Genomic DNA, 12,025 nt, shown 5'->3' with positions numbered 1-12,025 from the left:
TATTGTTGTTGTAATTATATGTATGATGCCACCAATATTGCATAAGCAGTCAGAGTTAATGATGAGTAAAAGTATATAAATATATTTTAAACCAATAAAAAGAAACTTTTGAAATTTTACAAAAAAAATTTAAAAGTCAATATATAATAATAAAATAATAATACCATATATGTATATTCCAGTGTGAGCCTTTTCCATCGCTGTATACCAAAGACAATCGCTGACACAGCAGCTGCAATGACTAAGTCCTTCACGAATATCCTGGGCAGTGCCAGTCTGGGAGATGGTGTTCCTCAGGTAACATTACTATAGATATTTATAGGTCATTAGTAAGCTTAGCAGATGTATCTGTATGTGATCATGGTAGATTTAAGGAAATATTCTGAAAGTTGTCAAATTTAGCTTAAATAAAACATATAAAGCATTATATTTTTGAGGCAAAGTTAAAAATCATTCTTAGGGTTCTTAGACTTGCATGCTTTTCAAATCTTTAATATTTGAAGAATTTATGTTAAAATCATGCTCATATATTACTTAGAAATATGGATTATTTAAAGTGCCCATTATCTGAATCATATGATTATGTAGAAATAAAAAATTGGTTTTCTTTTTTTCTTCAGAAAATTCTATCCGATCTGAATACAGCATGGAAAGAAATACTCTACTTGTGTGGGATAGCCTTCGGTATGAAACTTTTATACTTATGTTACAATATTTTGAAATTCTTCATCTATTGAAATTGATTCTGTTAAGTTAAGGAATGATTTTTATTTTTTAGCCCGCCATCATGAGATGGTGAGCTAGTCAAATCACCTTTCATCCATGGTCAGTTATCCGTCAGTCCGTCCCTCCTTCCTTCTGTCCATCCATCCTTCTGTCCTCCTATCCATTAGCAATTTTTGTTACCGCTATTTCTCAGGAAGTACTGAAGGGATATGTCTCAAATTTCATATGTACTCATATGCACTACTGATTGTCCTGATGATGTGGCCCCTAATCTATATCTATAACACCACAGCCACCTCCCAACTAATTGTCCTGATGATGTGACTCCTAATTTATATCCATAACCCCACAGCCACCTCACTACTGATTGTCCTGATGATCTGACCCCTAATTTATATCTATGATAACCCCACAGCCACCTCCCTACTGGTTGTCCTGATGATGTGGCCCCTAATCTATATCTATAACCCCACAGCAACCTCCCTACTGATTGTCCTGATGATGTGACCCCTAATTATATCTATACCCATCCTATGTTGTCCTATGATGTGCCCAACAGCCACCTTCCTACTGATTGTCCTGATGATGTGACCCCTTATCTATATCTATAACCTAACGGCCACCTAACTACTGATTGTCCTGATGATGTGACCCCTAATCTATATCTTTAACCCCACAGCCCATATCCCTACTGATTGTCCTGAAGATGTGACCCCTAATCTATATCTATAACCCCACAGCCACCTCCCTACTGATTGTCTGATGATGTGACCCCAAATCTTTATCTATAACCCCACAAGCCACCTCCCTACTGATTGTCCTTATGATGTGACCCCTAATCTATATCTATAACCCCACAGCCACCTCCCAACTGATTGTCCTGATGATGTGACCCCTAATCTATATCTATAACCCCACAGCCACCTCCCTACTGATTGTCCTGATGCTGTGACCCCTAATCTATATCTATTACCCCACAGCCACCTCCCTACTGATTTCCTGATGATGTGACCCCTAATCTATATATATATAACCCAACAGCCACCTCCCTACTGATTTCCTGATGATGTGACTCCTAATCTATATATATATAACCCAACAGCCACCTCCCTACTGATTTCCTGATGATGTGACTCCTAATCTATATCTATAACCCCACAGCCACCTCCCTACTGATTGTGATCCCCTAATCTATATCTATAACCCCACAGCCACCTCCCTACTGATTGTCCTGATGATGTGACCCCTAATCTATATCTATAACCCCACAGCCACCTCACTTCTGATGATATGACACCTAATCTATATCTATAACCCAACAGCCACCTCCCTACTGATTGTCCTGATGATGTGGCCCCTAATCTATATCTATAACCCCATAGCCACCTCACTACAGTTTGTCCTTATGATGTAACCCCTAATCTATATCTATAACCCCACAGCCACCTCACTACTGATTGTCCTGATGATGTGACCCCTAATCTATATCTATAACCCCACAGCCACCTCACTACTGATTGTCCTGATGATGTGACCCCTAATCTATATCTATAACCTCGCGGCCACCTCACTACTGATTGTCCTGATGATGTGACCCCTAATCTATATCTATAACCCCGCGGCCACCTCACTACTGATTGTCCTGATGATGTGACCCCTAATCTATATCTATAACCCCACAGCCATCTCACTACTGATTGTCCTGATGATGTGACCCCTAATCTATTTCTATAACCCCACAGCCACCTCCCTACTGATTGTCCTGATGATATGACTCCGAATCTATATCTATAACCCACAGCCACCTCCCTACTGATTTCCTGATAATATGGCCCCTAATCTATTTTTATAACCCAACAGCTACCTCCCTACTGATTGTCCTGATGATGTGACTCCTAATCTATATCTATAACCCCACAGCCACCTCCCTACTAATTGTCCTGATGATGTGACCCCTAATCTATATCTATAACCCAACAGCCACCTCACTACTGATTGTCCTGATGATGTGACCCCTAATCTATATCTATAACCCCACAGCCACCTCCCTACTGATTGTCCTGATGATGTGACCCCTAATCTATATCTATAACCCCACAGCCACCTCACTACTGATTGTCCTGATGATGTGACCCCTAATCTATATCTATAACCCCACAGCCACCTCCCTTACTGATTGTCCTGATGATGTGGCTCCTAATCTATATCTATAACCCCACAGCCATCTCACTACTGATTGTCCTGATGATGTGACCCCTAATCTATATCTATAACCCAACAGCCACCTCCCTACTGATTGTCCTGATGATGTGACCCCTAATCTATATCTATAACCCCACAGCCACCTCACTACTGATTGTCCTGATGATGTGACCCCTAATCTATATCTATAACCCAACAGCCACCTCCCTACTGATTGTCCTGATGATGTGACCCCTAATCTATATCTATAACCCCACAGCCACCTCCCTACTGATTGTCCTGATGATGTGACCCCTAATCTATATCTATAACCCCACAGCCACCTCCCTACTGATTGTCCTGATGATGTGACCCCTAATCTATATCTATAACCCCACAGCCACCTCACTACTGATTGTCCTGATGATGTGACCCCTAATCTATTTCTATAACCCAACAGCCACCTCACTACTGATTGTCCTGATGATGTGACCCCTAATCTATATCTATAACCCTGCGGCCACCTCCCTACTGATTTCCTGATGATGTGACCCCTAATCTATTTTTATAACCCCACAGCCACCTCCCTACTGATTGTCCTGATGATGTGACCCCTAATCTATATCTATAACCCCACAGCCACCTCCCTACTGATTGTCCTGATGATGTGACCCCTAATCTATATCTATAACCCCACAGCCACCTCCCTACTGATTGTCCTGATGATGTGACCCCTAATCTATATCTATAACCCCACAGCCACCTCCCTACTGATTGTCCTGATGATGTGACCCCTAATCTATATCTATAACCCCACAGCCACCTCCCTACTGATTTTCCTGATGATGTGACCCCTAATCTATTTTTATAACCCCACAGCTATCTTCCTACTAATTGTCCTGATGATATGACTCCGAATCTATATCTATAACCCCACAGCCACCTCCCTACTGATTTTCCTGATGATGTGACCCCTAATCTATTTTTATAACCCCACAGCTATCTTCCTACTGATTGTCCTGATGATATGACTCCGAATCTATATCTATAACCCCACAGCCACCACTCCCTACTGATTTCCTGATAATATGGCCCCTAATCTATTTTTATAACCCCACAGCTATACCTCCCTACTGATTGTCCTGATGATATGACTCCGAATCTATATCTATAAACCCACAGCCACCTCCCTACTAATTTCCTGATAATATGGCCCCTAATCTATTTTTATAACCCCACAGCCACCTCCCTACTGATTGTCCTGATGATGTGACCCCTAATCTATATCTATAACCCCACAGCCACCTCCCTACTGATTGTCCTGATGATGTGACCCCTAATCTATATCTATAACCCCACAGCCACCTCCCTACTGATTTTCCTGATGATGTGACCCCTAATCTATTTTTATAACCCAACAGCTACCTCCCTACTGATTGTCCTGATGATATGACTCCTAATCTATATCTATAACCCCACAGCCACCTCCCTACTGATTGTCCTGATGATGTGACCCCTAATCTATATCTATAACCCCGCGGCCACCTCACTACTGATTGTCCTGATGATGTGACCCCTAATCTATATCTATAACCCCACAGCCACCTCCCTACTGATTGTCCTGATGATGTGACCCCTAATCTATATCTATAACCCCGCGGCCACCTCACTACTGATTGTCCTGATGATGTGACCCCTAATCTATATCTATAACCCCACAGCCACCTCCCTACTGATTGTCCTGATGATGTGGCTCCTGGCAGCTATAATTATCTGGGTGATGATCATAGCTGTGTGTGCCTTCACTCTCGGTATTACAGCCTACTCTTGGTAAGTTTCATTAAAATGAAATGTATGTTTCCTGAATCAAATATTGCAACTTTGATATTTCAAAACTATGCTTTGAACGAAAGATGAGGTACTTATAAAAGTGCTTGAATTTTGGTGTAGGCTTAAATAAGCTCTAGCTCTATTTAAGCCTCAAAATAGACGAAATGTTCTGGAAATCATATTTTATGTAGTAATTCTATACATTTTTTTGATTGCTCAAAAGAAAAAATTCTTCACATGAAGAATGTGAAATGACATGCAGAAAGATTTGATTATAGGTATGCCTACTATGGGTTGTACCAGGATTATGATGCCCTTACGTCGGACGAGCAGACAGAAGCAGCTGAACAGAAAGTACAGACATGGCTCATATACTCGGGTATATCCTCTGTGGTCACGGTAAGTCGTGTGATAGTTCGAAGATCTGTAGTCACGGTAAGTTGTGTGATAGTTCGTGGATTTGTGGTCACGGTAGGTTGTTTGATGGTTCTTGGATCTGTGGTCAAGGTAGGTTGTGTGATGGTTCGTGGATCTGTAGTCACGGTAGGTTGTTTGATGGTTCATGGATCTGTGGTCACAGTAGGTTGTTTGATGGTTTGTGGATCTGTGGTCACTGTAGGTTGTGTGATGGTTCGTGGATCTGTAGTCATGGTAGGTTGTTTGATGGTTCGTAGATTTGTGGTCACGGTAGGTTGTTTGATGGTTCGTGGATCTGTGGTCACGGTAGGTTGTGTGATGGTTCGTGGATCTGTAGTCACGGTAGGTTGTTTGATGGTTCATGGATCTGTGGTCACAGTAGGTTGTTTGATGGTTTGTGGATCTGTGGTCACTGTAGGTTGTGTGATGGTTCGTGGATCTGTGGTCACGGTAGGTTGTTTGATGGTTCGTGGATCTGTGGTCAAGGTAGGTTGTGTGATGGTTCATGGATCTGTGGTCACAGTAGGTTGTTTGATGGTTAGTGGATCTGTGGTCATGGTAGGTTGTGTGATGGTTCATGGATCTGTGGTCACGGTAGGTTGTTTGATGGTTCGTGGATCTGTGGTCACTGTAGGTTGTGTGATGGTTCGTGGATCTGTGGTCACGATAGGTTGTGTGATGATTCGTGGATCTGTTGTCATGGTAGGTTGTTTGATGGTTCATGGATCTGTGGTCACAGTAGATTGTTTGATGGTTCATGGATCTGTGGTCACGGTAGGTTGTGTGATGGTTCGTGGATCTGTAGTCACGGTAGGTTTGTTTGATGGTTCATTGATCTGTGGTCACAGTAGGTTGTTTGATGGTTTGTGGATCTGTGGTCACGGTAGGTTGTGTGATGGTTCGTAGATCTGTGGTCATGGTAGGTTGTTTGATGGTTCGTGGAACTGTGGTCATGGTAGGTTGTGTGATAGTTCGTAGATCTGTGGTCACGGTAGGTTGTGTGATGGTTCATGTATATGGCCATTGCAGTATGCTGAATTCAGGTTGTCTGTCTGTTGACATATCTGTCTGTAGACACAACGATCGACCAACTACTTCAACAATACACATACACAACTATTGTGTGCACACTGGTGACCGTTATATTAAGGTCATCAAAGATAGATGCCGGCAAAATCTACAAGTTTTGGTTTTTGGCTGATTTTGATGTTGAAAATTTTCTGAACTAATGCCCCTTTTGTTACAAAACCTGTTGAGTGGGGTGTAAGTTGGCCTCCTGTACAACATGATTGAACAGTTCTCATCATGGCTGTGATGCCTAGTAGTGTTGTATAAATGTGACTGCTCCAATACGGTATACCCAAGCCCTGAGCTGTACGTTACATAGGTTGTGTTAAATTCAGATTAATCCAAGCATTACAATATCTTTCCATTTATTACAGAATAATTCTATAAATTTAATATGTATATATGTACAGTCAAACCTGCCATAGCGACCACCTCTGTATATTATAGAAGACCACCTGCTTAAGATCAATTTATCATGATCCCTAATCAATTTCAATTTGCCATGTGTATAAAGACCACTTGGCTATAAAAATCATTTTCTCATGATTCCTTGCGTGGTCTATATGGCTTGCAGGGTTAAGCTTTGGTTTGGCTGATATATTTTCTCCTCTCTTGCAATATAATAAGATTATGTACATGTCGATTTTTGACTGAAGTCTGTTTATGATTACTGACATATCCACATCTTTCACTTAGGTGATTATTTTGTTGCTGTTGTTCATTATGAGGAAGAGGATAACGTTGGTAAGTTATCTGTACAGCTCTGTACTTTGGTATACTGGTAACACATAAGTACCCGCCATTGTCCAAGTCATAGATACAAAATTATTTTACAGTTAAAAAGTAACGTATCATATTTAAAGTTGGTTTAATATGTTGTGTTTAATTTGTAAAAGAATCAATTACACTGTAACTTAGCATACATTCAAAAAGTACCAGTGCTTTGATTATATATGTGTGAATGTTATATTTTTTACAACAAAGGCATCAGATTTTAAACTATCTATATCCTTGCTATCTAAAAGGTTGTGCAGTTATTTGAAGAAGCTGGGAAAGCTATTAAAGCCATGCCGTTACTTCTTCTCCAGCCGTTGTGGGTAAAGTATATAATGGATATGCTTATCTGTTTTGATTCAGCTATTGAATTAAATATTTTATATCAAATTTCATTATTTTTTCATTATCCTCCGCGAAACACGTTTGCAGGGATATGGTTTTGGACTCTGTCCGTCCGAGAATCCTTTTCCAGGATATAACTCAAAAACCCTTCAACGCAGCTCCTTGAAACTTACATACATCAGACAAGTGCCTTAGTTGTGCCTTTTGCAGACCTTCCATTTTGGGATATTTTTCTGTACCATTGAAACTTAGTCAAAAATACCAAATTACTGTTTTCTTTTGTTTCCGATTATATAACTCCAAAACTATTACACAGCCCCTTAAAACTCTCAGTATACATCAGACAAATGCCCTACTTGTGCCTTTTGTTATTGCGGATCTTCCATGTTAGGAATTTTTCCGTTACCATGGAAACTAAGTCAAAAATACCAAATTACTGTTTCCTTTTGTTTCCGGACTATAACTCCAAAACCGTTTTAACACAGCTCCATGAAACTTTCTGAATATATATATATTTTCCGCTTGATCTTGCCCTCAGCTATTGAAAGTCTGTTTAAAATCATGTCCTTGATTTGTCCTGCTTATTAATCTTTGCTACAATATCAATAAATGTGGACCAATAATAATGATACATAAGACAGGAGATCCGTCTGTTAATTCTGTTGAAATTTACAGGACATTGCTGACATTACTGGTGTTGGTTACCTTCTTAGGCTGCGAGTGGATGCCTACATAGAAACATCAGGTTGATGAGTTAACATTCTCCAAATGTAATTAAATTGACTTCCATGCATGTAGCCACCCCCGATGTGACTGATAAAATATTGTTTTTATCAAGTCAAGAAATACATATTTTAGAGAATTCATGAAATAGACTCTCAACAAGACTGAGGATCCATTGCAAAGTCCACTGAGTGCGAGATTATGAATAAAAAAACTATAAAAATATACATTAGCAAAAGAATAAAGATACAAATCTGACAAACCCCTGCCTCACCGTAATCATGGCAATATTACAGAATTCCTATATTATATCTGCTACCAAACTTCATGGTGGTATTTGGTATTTAAACTTAAACGAGCTAGCCCCCCATACATAATCCTCACACACCCATAATCAATTCCACTAAATAATTTCAACTAATTTAACCTACTTAACATTAATGACTAGGTGTACCAGTGGTCGACGACACCAATAGTACTGTCACCTTCAAGTTTGAGGAACATTGGAATGTAAGTTATGTATAAAGTTTAATGTTTCTGCAGTGTTAAAGTTGATCCATGCAACAATTTGCTGCAGGTGTTGCCATGAATAGAAAGTGACATTATAACTGCATATTAAGATCACATAGCCCCAAGGGTCAAATTGGTTAAAAAACTGAACATTTTCCTAATCAATAAAAGCCTGAGGCAAGGGTCAATTACCCTAATATTTCATTAGTCTCCTAACAACAATCAAAAGGTAAAAATCGCTGATGCAGTAGCATACTATAGTGAATTCATGAATGACCTTGACCTTCATTCATATTGTGCATTCTTTTAAAAAAATGAGGCCATGACAATGACAATGACAGGGTAGAAGTTGAATGATGGCATCTCTTTTGGTCCTTGTTTACATGTATCTGTATAAAACTACAAATCAAATGTAATGCTGTAGTTGATACTTAATTGGGTTTTTTTTTATCTGAATTGTAGTATGTGCGATGGTACCACTTGTTTGGACTACTCTGGACATCGGCGTTTGTTATAGCCTGTCAAGATATGGTGATTGCTGGGGCAGTTTCCATATGGTTCTTTACTCGGTGTGTATTGATTTCCCATAATACTTGTGTATTTCACCGATAATGTTGACTCTTTGACTTACATATTGCCTTTGAATGGATTGGAACAATCTTTTTTTTTTAATATCTTTTTATTAGAACTTTTATTATTTGGGTTATACCTAAGAGAAAAACTACCTCATCTTTCTGGCATATAGATCATAACAATGAACATTTTGCATTCCTCTCTCACTGGAAAATGCCGTTGTCAATTGCATGTATTTGATTGACATCTGGCAATCAGTCAATTTCAATAATACACAATGACAAAATCATCCACACATTCTTCCAATCCAAGTTTCCTTTTAAAAAATGATCAACCCATCACATACATCATGTACTGTTTATTTGTTACTTAATTGTATCTAACTGTATTGCGTTTTGTTTTCCCAGAAACAAAAAACAGCTGGGTATGCCGATATGTACATCAACTAAACGTCTCATAAGGTATGTTATCCGGGGGCTTAACCCATTCCAATATAATAATGATATATCCCATGCAACAGTTTGTCCCATAAGTTTTTTTAGCATTTCCTCATACAATAAACGATATTTCAACATACTGAATACATGTAACAATTTTTCTCTCCTGTAGGAGATTGTATAATGATGTATAAATACTGGTCTTCCTTCATATCCATAGGTATCATCTAGGATCCATAGCATTTGGCTCATTTATCATCGCCTTGGTCAGACTGCTTCGAATCATTCTTGGGATATATTCAGAGAAAATAAAAAGTAGGACTTGCTTGCCTCATTATTTATATTATCAAAATAACAGATAAAGTTGATTTACAGATTTCAATAAACAAATTCTGTGCAAAAATATTCAAAGTGTAACATTTTCTTTATCCAATTGTAACTTTCCCTTTTACCATGCATGTAGTATCAAAAAAAAAATACTGATGATAATACATATTCAATTTTAGCTCACCTGGGCCCAAAGGGCTTGTGAGCTTTAATGCCATGGCGCGGCGTCCGTCGTCCGACCCGGTTGGTTTCCGGTCCCGTTCAACATTTCCTTTAAATCCGCTACTAGTCATAGAGTTCTTCGTGGGATTGGTAACCAAATTTGGCCACAAACATCCTTGGGGGGGAGGGGGAAACAGAACTTGTATAAAATTTTGGCTCTGACCCCCGGGGGCAGAAATAGCGGCAAGGGGCGGGGCCCCAATAGGGGAAATAGAGCTAAATCCTATAAATCGCTACTTGTCCTAGAGTTATCATGCATGGATTGTAACCAAATTTGGCCACAAACATCCTTATGGGGAAGGGGGATAATGACAGAACTTGTATAAATTTTTCGGCTCTGACCCTCCGGGGGCAGGAGGGGCGTGGCCCAAATAGGGGAAATAGAGGTTAATCCTTTAAATCGCTACTTGTCATAGAGTTCTGAATGGAATGTACCCAAAATTTGGCCACAAACATCCTTGGGGGAAGGGGGAACAGAACTTGTACAAATTTTGGCTCTGGTCCCCCGGGGGCAGGAGGGGCGGGGCCCAATAGGGGAAAATAGAGGTAAATCCTTTAAATCGCTACTAGTCATAGAGTTCTCCATGAATTGTAACCACATTTGGCCAACAAACATCCTATGGGGGAAGGGGAACAAAACTTGTATAAATTTATGGCTCTGACTCCCCCCCCCCCCCCCCCCTCCCCCCCGTCCCCCCCCCCCCCCCCCCCCCCCCCCCCCCCCCCCCCCCGCCCCCCCCCCCGCCCCCCCCCCCCCCCCCACACCCCCCGGCAATGAGGGCGAGGCCCAATAGGGGAAATATAAGAGTAAATCCTATAAATCGCTATTTGTCCTAGAGTTCTGCATGGATTGTAACACAAATTTAAGAACTAACCACAAAACAGATACCTGGGGGAAGGAGAACAGTGAAATCCTTGTATAAAATTTGGCTTCAGGCCCCTTGGGGGCTGGAGTGGTGGGGCCCAAATTAGGGGAAAATAGAGGTAAATAGCTGTTAAATCCGCTACTAATCTATAGAGTTTCGTCATGGAGATTTAACCCAAATTTGGCCAGGAAATATCCTTGGGAGTGAAAAAAAATAAAACTGGAAGTTTGTTATAAATTTGTGGCTCTGGTTCCCGGGGGACAGGAGGGGTGCGGGCCCAATAGGGGAAATAGTGAGGTAAATTCCTTTAACATATCGCATGTTATACTAGTCAATCCAGATTTTCAGCAGGGAATAGTAACCAAATTTGGCCAACAAAACCTCCTTGGGAAAAAGGGAACAAGAAAAAAATTGTACAATATTGGCACGTGTAACGTGAGATGTGTGGTCACGCACCCCCCCTGGGGCCGAGAGGGGGCGATGGCCAAATATGGGAAATTGAAGTTAATTATAATCCTATAAAAATATCAAAGCTAACTTGTCCTAGCGAGTTCTGCAGGGATTGTAAAACCAAATTTTTGCGGCCACAAAAATCCTTCGGGGGAAAAGTGGAACAGAACTTGTATAAATTTTAATTTTGGCTCATGAGACCACCCGCCCGGGGGCAGGTAGAGGGGCGGGGCACCCAAGATAGGGAAATAGAGAGGATTATCCTTTAAACTTAAAACGCACTACTTGTAATTGGTGAGTTCAGAATGGAAATGTTAACCAAATTTTGGCCACACTCAAAACAAAACAATCCTTGGAGGGGAAAATAAAGTGGGAAACAGGAAACTTGTATAAATTTTTGGTCTGCTGGCCCCCCCGTTGGCATGACGGGTGGGGGGTCCTATTATGTGGAATAGAGTGTAAATCAATAAAATCGATAGATGGATTGGGTAGGTGCTGACTTCGTCCTCACGAGTTTTAGCATGTGGATTGTGTGACGCAAGTTTGTCCATAAAACATCCTTTAGGTGAAGTTGAC

The 12,025-nt window shown here is 40.5% G+C and overlaps 1 pseudogene; it reads left to right on the top strand.

The window, feature by feature from the left end:
- LOC138326531 (choline transporter-like protein 1) overlaps positions 1-12,025 on the top strand; it is a 28,765-nt pseudogene that overhangs the window by 7,342 nt on the left and 9,398 nt on the right.

This window comes from Argopecten irradians, chromosome 6 (assembly GCF_041381155.1).
Source record: "Argopecten irradians isolate NY chromosome 6, Ai_NY, whole genome shotgun sequence".
NCBI lineage: Eukaryota > Metazoa > Mollusca > Bivalvia > Pectinida > Pectinidae > Argopecten > Argopecten irradians.
This window is presented reverse-complemented; position numbering and strand designations above follow the sequence as displayed.